This window comes from Trichosurus vulpecula, chromosome 7 (genome assembly GCF_011100635.1).
Source record: "Trichosurus vulpecula isolate mTriVul1 chromosome 7, mTriVul1.pri, whole genome shotgun sequence".
NCBI lineage: Eukaryota > Metazoa > Chordata > Mammalia > Diprotodontia > Phalangeridae > Trichosurus > Trichosurus vulpecula.
This window is the reverse complement of record NC_050579.1, coordinates 43,089,711-43,100,506: the sequence shown is the minus strand read 5'-3', so window position 1 is coordinate 43,100,506 and position 10,796 is coordinate 43,089,711.

Below are 10,796 nucleotides of genomic sequence, written 5' to 3'. Positions count from 1 at the left end.
CTGACTCAGTCCAGTCTAATAATTTAGGTTCAAGACTAGAATGAAATGAGATATTTGTAGAATCTGCATCACAGAAAGATACTCAGCAGGGATACAGCACTAGTGGAAGCAGATAGATGTGGCCCTTCCCACCCCCCTATTCTCTCCCTACAGAAAAACATCTGGTCAGCAGGGTGTGGTGAGTTGTGCAACTATGAACAGCTGCCAAGTCTAAAGGGCACAGACTCTTCAGGGGATGGCTTCTTTTCTGCCCCGAAGTTCCTTGGAAGTCCTACCAAGGGCTCATGCCCTAAACCCCTGAACCAATCATGGACAGCTTCCTTGTCTTTTAGGGGGAACACTAGCCTAGCCCTGGCAGTTATTTTTCCTACCACAGGGTAGTTCACCAATGACCCATTAGCTTGTATTTTCCCTAGACACCAGGATTTTGTAGCAGGAGTTTATATCTTGGCTAAAGTTGTAGGCATGGAACTCAACCATTGTATTGCTTCTCTTTTTCCTAGTTCCTCTGAGTTGAGACCATAGCCAAGCCCTGGGTTTCCTTGAACAGATCTCTCAGCTAAGGGATGAACTTTTACTATTATAATAATCTGGTCAATAGATACCTTCTCCCCAAACCAACAGTCCTTGAAGAAGGACACACATCCCTCTTAAGCACTAAATCTCCAATAACTGAATAGCTACAGTGGCTAGTCATCACAGCACAAAAGTATGCGTTGTCCAAAGACAATTCCACTGCGCCATCTCACCAGACATTACCAAGATGAATGGATAGAGACAGAACATTTCAGCAGAACCCAATTTCCCTCCATCAAAGTTATTTTTAGTAGAATATGCAATTTGAGGGGAGGTAGGTAGCACAGTATATGTAGAGTGCCAGACCTGGAGTCAGGAATTCCTGAGTTCAAATCCAGCCTCAGACATTTAATAGCTGTGTGATCCCGGGCAAGTCATCTCACTTTGTTTGCCTCAGTTTCCTCATACATAAAATGAGATGGAGAAGAAAATAGCAAACCCCTCCAGTAACTTTACCAAAAAAAAATCCCAAATGCGACCACAGAGAGTCGTCAGACACAACTGAAAAATTGCTGAACGATATGTAAGGTCACCGCACCAATAAACAACAAGAGGAAATCATGATTTCCTACACAAATAGGACAATGGTTACTGGAATCAAGTTGCCCTGCCAATAGAATTTACAATAGAAAAAAATGCTGTCAAAGGAAAGATTAGATTTAGAAGAAAACAAAAAAAGTCAGGAGTGGGGAGGGGGAAAGGGGAAGGAAGAGATTCAGTCTAGACCACGAGAATGGAGGCAGCTGCTACTACTACTACTACCACCATTTATTATTATTGTTATTATTGGCACACATATATTATTTTAAGATTTTACATACATTATCTTATCTGATTGATTGATATAATATATAATGGAAATGTTGCCCATGTAAAGGTGATAAGGCTACTAGTAGGAGAAATTTACACTTTGAAATAGCTCTGTGTGTGTCTATAGATAGACAGAGAGATAGCATATTCACATACATATACATATATGTGCACATACAAGTACATTACACATATACACATTCATCTGTAGATACATAGAAAGATGAGACAACCCATCTTGATCCCAAAGAAGAGAGCAGAAAATGTCCCCCCACCTTCCTTTTTGAAGAGGTGGGGGATTACTATGCTTGGTATAATAACATTACACACATTGCTTAGAAGACTGAAGGGTGGGTAGAAGAGGATTTGTGGAAGGAAAGGGGGTCGCTGAAAGAGGGAGGAATAGCATAAACCAAAGTATAGAGGATGGAATGAGCATCACGTACAGGGGGATCAAGGAAACAGGGTTAACTGAACTCAATGACTATCTTGGGGATGAGTGAGAAATAAGGTTGGACATTTAATAATTGACTAGTGAGCAAATGGCAGAGTGAAAAGAGTACTGACTCTGGTGTGAAGTGGCCTGGGTTCAAATTCCTCCTATGATGTTTACTTGGGTGAACTGGGGTAAATCACAGCCCCCTCTGGTTCTCAGTTCCTCATCTATAAAATGAGGGGGGTGGGCCACATGGTGCCCAACTTCCTTTCCAACTCTAATCCTATGATCCTGGTCCTATGAATGAATACTAGGTGGAGGGAGAAGGACAGATTATGGAGAGAAATGAAGACCAAACAGAGCAGTTTAGACTAGATGAAGAACACAATAAGGTTCCTGAGTAGGGGAAAATCATGATGAATAAAGCATTTTAGAAAGACCCATCTGGCATGGGTTCAATTGCAAAGGAAAACAAAAACAGCTCAGAGATGATTTCAGTAATCCAATTTGAGTTGGTGGGATTGGGGGCAGTAGGGATGGAGAGGAAGGGATATTGAGAGCTAATAAGATGGAAGAGTCAGTGGGATTCGATGATTAGATGTGAGAAATAAAGGAAAAGAGAAAAGTCAAAGATAACTCAATCCAGAGCCGGCACAATTTTTAAAATTTAGATAGTTGTGGGGGAAAGCTGGTTTTTTTGGGGGGGAGGGAAATAATGAGTTCCATTTTGAACATGTTGAGGTTAATTAAATTTAATTCAACACTTATTAAGAGTTTACTATGTCGGGGCAGCTAGGCAGCACAGTGGCTAGAGCACCAGCCCTAGAGTCAGGAAGACCTGAGTTCAAATCCAGCCTCAGACACTTGACACTTACTAACTGTGTGACCCCGGGCAAGTCACTTAACCCCAATTGCCTCACAAAAAGGAGGGGGAAAAAGAGTTTACTATGTAAAAGGAACTGTCAGTCCTTAAGATGGGTCAGCTTGCACCTTACTGGGGGTGACAACCTGTCCACAAATAAGAAGATATAAGGTAACAAGGAGGGAAAGAATACTATAACAGAGAAGACTGGAGAAGGTTTCATGGAGGAGGTGACACCTAAGGTGAGTCATGGAAGAAAGTAAGGATTCAGAGGAGCCCAAATGAGAAAGGAATGAATGTATCCCAAGCTTTAAGGGATGCTTGAACTAATACCCTGAGACAGAATCTCAGATCTAGATGGAGAAGGCAGCTCAGAAGCCATTTAATCCAAACCTCTCATTTTACAAAAGAGGAAACTGAGAGCTAAGAGAGATTAAGTGTCTTGCCCAAGGTTACACAGGGAGTATTAGAGGCAGGATCTGAACCCAGTTCCCCGACTTTACAAGTAAGCAGTCGAGTCTGACTAGAAGATACACATGGGTAAGAACAAATATGGCTGAAAAAGTAAGTTAGAGCCAAGTTGTGGAAAGATTTCTACTCCAGTCAGAGAAGGTTGCATGTTATCTCATAGGTACAGACAGATTGCCATTCTGCCTTCATTGAAGGAATGCCAGTGAGAATAGAAAGGTTGGGACAGATCTGAAAATTTTCTAAAAGAAAGACTGCAGGTTGTAGCAACTGATTTTCTATGAAGAATGAAGAGAGAAGAATGGTAGTGCCATTAGTATAAAAAGAAAGTTAAGGGGGATTGATCCATTGTCAATTCACTTAACATCCAGGTCAGGAGATCTTCTATCTTTGTCTCTATCTCTCTATTGATCTCTGGGTCTCTGTTTTTCTCTCTCCATGTCTCTGTCTCTCTGTTGGTCTCTGTCTCTCTTTATTTCTATCTCTCTTTGTCTCTGTCCCTCTGTTACTGTCTGTGTCTGTCTCTTTGGCTCTCTAACTCTGTCTTTCTCTTTCTCTCTCTCCCATCTATCCATCTACCTCCCTATCTTATCCATCCATCATCTCTAACTCCGGAGTCGAAGTGGTGTAGGCAGAAACTGCCCTGCTGAAGTCCCCTTTCCCTCCCTGTCCAGAGAGTGCTAATCTCCCCAACTGATGTTTCCCTGGGGTATGGGAGGCTTTATCCTTACTTCTTAAAAGTATGTTTACCCTTTTGTATTTAAAAGTTTACTTTGTTCTCTTAAGCCCGCAAATGTGATAAAACTACTGATCAGTGAACTGTTGTTCCAACAGCTGGGGGCAGGGACGGGATTGGGAAATACTCAGGGAGGGAAGACACATTTAAAACAACTATGTTTGTTAGAAGGAGATTTCTGACTGGGGGCTTGGAGTTAAAAAGGAGAGTTATTGATTTATATTTACAAATTCCCGGGACAGAGAATATATGTACCAGATTCCATTGGCAAATTAGTCAGCCATAGTGGTTGGGTAGCTAATTAACTGTTCTGAGTGTTGAGGCAGGCACCTAGCATTACCATAGCTTCGTTGGCTAATTTAAATGAATGCTTGGGGCGGGGGAGGGTAAGGGGAGGACTGCATCTTCATTGGCCATTCCTCAGTTCCAATAATCTCTAGTTCTATTTATATCTATATGCATGCATAAATACATATATGTACGTGTATACAAAGATATATAGTGTGTATATACACATACACACTTGTACATACACACACACACACACACACACACAAAATCCCTCTGGGTTATTTCTCCCAACTTGTTATTCATTGGTTTGCAGGTTGGATTCCCAGGGGGATTCCTACTAAGGTTGTAAGATCTCCTCTGGATTGACACTCCTAAAGCTGTAACTTATTAGCCCCCATTGGTGAGCTGATTTTTTATAGTCAGCCATAAGGTACCATTACACAAAACAAAGGCATTTACTAAGATGACAGTAAGAATAGTTGCTACAGTAAATAAAACTGGGATCCACTCTCCCACAAATACACAACACATCTGTAGAAAGAATAGGTACACATTCAGAGCACATTGGTAGTGATGCATACATGTAAGAAGCAAATGTGGCCAAGGTAACTTACATCTCTAGTAGTAGAGGGCTTTAATGTCCTTTCTCTACTTATGCTACTCCCTTCAACATCTCTTATGAGTGGGGTTGCTCAGTTGGTGGTCCTGTTCCTCACCATAGCTTGACTCTCAACTGCCAGGGTTAGTCTTTGTTGGAACCCGTAGACAGGATCCTTCTCTGCTGCCAGATGTCACATTTCTTGAAGGTGCTTCCTGACTCCAAATCTCTGTGTTTGTATGTCTCTCTCTGTTCCCTACTGGACTTGGTACCTCTATTATAGGATGCCATGACCAACAGGGGTTGAGGGAGGGGAAAAGAAAAATTGCCTGCTCCTCTTGTAGAGGTTCAGAGTTTCATAAACCTATTCCCTATCTTACTGTCTTAAATGTGCCTCAACTGCCCCAACTTGGGATCATAGGGTCATGGATCATAGATTTAAAGAAGGGAATCTTAGAAGCCATTGAGTCCAATCCCCTCATTCCTTGGATGAGGAAACTGAGGTCCAGATGTCTTCCAGGGCTGGCAGGCTTAGCGTCCTAAAAGCAACCAGGGACATGGCCAATCTTTTGTCAGTTAATAGCCAGCTGCCTTTCTGATCTCAGGGAGAACCATGAAGAGATAACAAGGTATAGGTACATCTTTGCACTTTGTTTTAATGTATGAAGACCTCATTGCTTCTGTTATCTGTCCTTTACTATCTGCACTTGCATCAACTAGGTTGGAAGGAAGAGATCAGCTCTCCCCCACTATATATGTATAAACTTCATATAAATATTTATAATTATATATGTATATACACATGCCTGTTAGTATACACATATGTATACATGTATATACACACATGTGTATATGTGTGTATACACAGAGAGAGAGGGAGAGAGAGACAGAGACAGACAGAGATAGAGACAGACAGAAAGACAGACAGAGACGAGACAGAAAGAAAAACAAAAGAGATTTGGAACTTCTTGGAGCTGGTTGCCTTTCATCGAATTGAGACTGACAAAACTTGAAATAAAAATCAGATGATTCAGGCCCATGTTTAAACATAGTAAAATAAGGAGAAGGTGAACAGATGATTCAAATGGTGGAACATTGTGGATGTGCTGAACTCCAGTGCTTCTCTCTTTCTTAAAAGTCTCTTTAAGCAATCAGCTTCCACATGGAGCTAAGAAAACACACCCAAGGCTGCTTTAGAAAGAAAACTAGAAGGTCAGGCAGCCTTCCGTTTTGTTAGCCAACTATGTTGGGCTTTTAACTTTTAAATTGGTATCTTCTGTTCTTCAAATCTTTTATATTCAGGCTTTTACTAAAATCATGAGAAGCTCTGAGAAACTGACCCCTCCCCCCTCCTAGCACCACAGTAAATGGTGGTGCTCATAGGATCACAGATATAGAGCTGGAAGGGACCTTAGAAGCCATCTGGTCCAACCCCTTCATTGTACAGGTAAGGAAACTAAGGTTCAATGACTTGCCCAAGGTCACCTAAGTAGCAATTGCTTTGCTGTTGGTCTTCCTGTTTTCATTGTTCTGGTCATTGGGTCTATGGTTTCCAGCAATATTCATAATGAATATGTCTATATAAATGGAAAGAACAACAACAAAACAATTAAAATGGAACATCACTAATTATAATGACCTGGTTTGCCTCCCCAAAAAAGACCTGATAAGATGCCCTTCATAGCCTTACTCCTTGGAAGAAGTGGGGCTCCATGGGTATAAGCTCTTGCATGAAACATCACACTTTGATATGTTGGCTAATTTCCTAGGACTTCTCTTCCTTTGTTCTTCTTCTTAAGTTCTTTATCATAAGAGATGACTCCCTGGGAAGGGCTACAGTGAGAAATGTAGGCTATAACAAACAAAATATAGCAATAAAAATTTATTTTAAAACATGCAAACAGAGAGGAACGGGGAAGTGACCTCTACACTGCTCCCTCTCAACCTAATTGTTTCACTACAGGACCATCTTACAAAGGCCAGAGACTCCTCTGAACCTTCTTCTGACTCCTGGAACCCAGAGAATTGACATGAGTAAGCAGGAATCTCATAGGAAAAAGTCCCTGGTTTTTTTATTTATCCTAAAATAACTTCTTATCTACATTTTCACAAGTCCCCTGGAAGTAGTAGTAATCCACTAAAATAAGTTATCCACCTTGGTGTCTTGAGGTTAAATCTGAAAGGGATCTCTGAGAACATACTGGTCAATCTTCCCATTTTAGAGAAGAGAGACTGATTTGTTCATCTTTTTGTATCCCCAGTGCTGTGCGCATAGTAAGGACTCAGCAAAGTTTTTCTTTTTTCCAGTTTGTTATTTTTATTTTTTCAATTAACAAGCATTTTAGAAAATCAGCCCCTCCCACTCCCCCGTGGAAGTAATTAAATGAATCAATGAATGAATGGAGCCCTCATTGCATAATTGCAGAGTTGGACAAAACAAATTCCCACATTAGCTATCTGAAAATGTATGTCTCTTTTTGCATTTTAAGTTCATCTCCTCTCTGACAGGAGGTGAGTAGCATGCTTCATTTCCCATTCTTTAAGACTCATGTTTTATCATTATATTGATTAGAGTTCTAAAGTCTTTCAAAGTTGTTTTTCTCTATTAGGTCAATAGCATTGTATAAATTGTTCTGGTTCTACTTACTTTGCTCTGCATCAGTTCATAAAGATCTTTACAATTTCCTCTGGAATTATACATTTCATCATTTCTTATGGCACAACAACATTCCATTACATTCATACACCACAATTCATTTAGTCATTCCTTACTAGGAAAACATCCCCTTAGTTTCTGTGTTTTGCCTACCATGAAAAGAGCGTCTATAAATATCCTTGTACATATGGGTCCTTTTCCTCTTTCTTTGATCTCTTTAGGGTATTGGCTTTGTAGTGTTATAGCTGGATCAAAGGGTATGCACAGTTTGGTAACTTTCTGGGCATAGTTCCAAATTGCTTTCCAGAATGACTGGCTCAGTTCACAGGTCCCAATGGTGCACTAGTGTGCCTTTTTTCCCACAGCTCCACCAACAAGTAAATGATTCTTTCTTCCTCTCTTCCACCTTGCCTCTCTTCCTACTTTACTTTTTTCCACAAAGGAGGAAAGAGGGGAGGGAAGTCACTTCCAATATCATTCAGTTACCAAGTGATAGAGCTGGGCTAGAACCCAGACCTTTCTAACTCCCAAACCCATACTCTTGTCTCTAGAATCGTGGGCTTGAAATTGGAAGTGACTTTCCAGACCATCTGTATCCCAATTACATAATGAGCAAGTCAAACCTAGGTCTTCTGCATCCAAAGCCAATGTTCTTTCCATTATCAGTAGGATATAATATATATTATATGTAATATATATTTATATATATATATATATAATATAAAGCCTTTCAATAATCTGCCCACTCCAAAAGCCCAAAACAAAGTCAAAAGCTAAAGATGTATTGCCATTGGGTTCCCTTAAGTTTCTATATTTTCATATATTCAATATACAAAAGGAATACATCAGGAGATGGGGTCATACACTGGAAAGACCACTGGATTTGAACTCAAACTCACTCCCTAGGTTTGAATCCCAGCTTTGTTACTTGCTACCTATGTTACCTTGGGTAAGTCACTTAACTTCCGTGAGATTCAGTTTTCTCACCTCTAAAATGAAGGGGTTGAATTCAATGGTCTCTAAGTTCCCTTCCAGTTCTAAATCTATAATTCATTCTTTATCATTCATATTTTGCAGAATCAACAAAAGGGGAAAAAAATCTTGCAGGATCCTCCCTTGGGATTAGGAGTCTAAATTATTTTAAAACATATTTATTTGATATTTTCTTTTCTCCCAGTAACATGTAAACAATTTTAACATTAATTTTTCAAAATTTAGAGTTTCAAATTCTCTCCCCTCCTCCCTCCTTGAGAAGGCAAGCAATTTGATATAGATTATACATGTGTAGTCATCCAAAACTTTTTTGAGGGTCTAAATTTAAGGGTCTAAATTCTTGATAATAATTCATTCCCTAAATTGTCTCCTGTTGCCCGTTCTACACCCACAGGAAGTATATTTGTCTCTAGGGCAGAGCAGTGGCTCAGGGCCCCCATAGACACCTGCAACAGAGCTGGAATGACTGTCTCATCTGGCTGCTGAACTGGACATTTAAACGGGGTACTAGGCAGAATGCTAAACTGAGGACCCAGCTTAATGTGCAGGTTCCCCCTCATGGGGGCTTTTATTTCAGGTTTTCATTTTCTGGGTTCTATGAAAAGTGGGAAAAGCTGCCTGGTCAATGTTTTGTAATTTGCACCACCTAGTGGTTAAATGGACCCAGAAGAAAAATAAAAAACTCATTCCAGAAAATGTAAATAATGTAATCACAAAGAAAATGAGATAGTCACTTATATAAGTCAGTTATGTACTATCTTCCCTTATATAAATAACAGTATATATCTTCTTCCCCCAATAGAATGTCTTGAGGACAGGGACGGTCTTGTTTCTTGTATTTGTATCCCCAGTGCTCAGAACAGTGCCTGGTATATCCTAAGTGCTTAATAAATGCCTTTTCTTTTCTTTTCTTTCCATTCACACTGGATACTTATGTAGCACTTTAAGGTTTACAAAGCACTTACAACGACCTCAATGAAGCAAATGCTCTTTTTTAATATGACCCTGTGAGTTCACTGATATGACAGAAACCCTTTGACCAACGCAAACAAGCGACTGTTTTGGAACAGTATTAAGAGAGTTGTCTAGGGACAGTGAGGGGCTAAATGACCTTCCCCACATCACACAATCAGTATATGTGAGTGGTGAGACTTGAACACAGAGCTTCCTGACTCCCAGGTCAATTCTTTAGCCACTTACCCATTCCACAAAAAGTCCTATGGGTGTTACCACTCTTTTCTACAGATGAAGAGAATGAAACAGAAGTGACACATTCCTGACTATACAGCTACTAAACGTGAGAGAAGAAATTTGAACCCAGATCTTTCCTGGCTCCAAGACCAATGCCTTTTCTACTAGACTACGCTGCTTATGACAGATTTAGAATGAATAAGTGATGAATGAAAAAAAATTATTAAGCATTTGCTTGTTTGTTGTTCAGTCATTTTCAGTCATATCCAACTCTCCATGACCCATTTGGGGTTTCCTTGGCAAAGATACTGCAGTGGTTTGCCATTTCTTTCTCCAGCTCATTTTACAGATGAGGAATCTGAGGCAAACAGGGTTAAGTGACTTGCCCAGGGTCACATAGCTAGTAAGTATCTGAGGCTAGATCTGAACTCAGGAAGATGAGTCTTTCTAGCTCCAAGCCTGGCACTTTATTTACTATATATAGGCAAAGAATTGTACTAAGTTCCAAGATACAATAGAAAACTATCTAGCTGCAATATTCCACTTGCTTCAGTGACTCATCTAAGCATAATGGGATTTGGGGTTTTTTGTTTGTTTTTTGGATACTTGCTCTAAGCAGCTAAATGACCTTGGAGTTTGCACTGACCTCTTCTATGATGGTATTAAAGAGTGAACCCTAGGATCTTGGGCAGAGCCAAACCAGGGGTCCCGTCTTTTGGAAAAAGGCAGTAGATTAATGACTGGTTTCTGCAGGGAGGGGGAGAATTGTGTGGAAAAAGTGGTTGCAGGCTTGGCAGCCTAGGAATTACATACACATTGGACAAAATAAATACAGATCAGGGAAGTGACTACACTGTATTACCACAGTGAGACAAAAGATCTGCACCCTGAGGCTGATTCAGAGATAGCGAATTATTTTCTTCTTGTGAATGATGAAGTAGAGACTGAATTTGGAGTCAAGAGGACCTGGGTTTGACTTCTGGCTCTGCCTTTAACATACCTAACGTGATCTTGTGCAACTTTCTCCATCTTTCTGGGCCTCGGTTTCCTCATCTATAAAATAAAGACCTTGGTCTAGATGGCTTCTAGGATCCCTCCCAGCTCTAAATTTACAATCCCATGATACTGGACGGAGCATCTGGGGTCATAATCACGTGGGAAGGGGAACACTGCTTTATT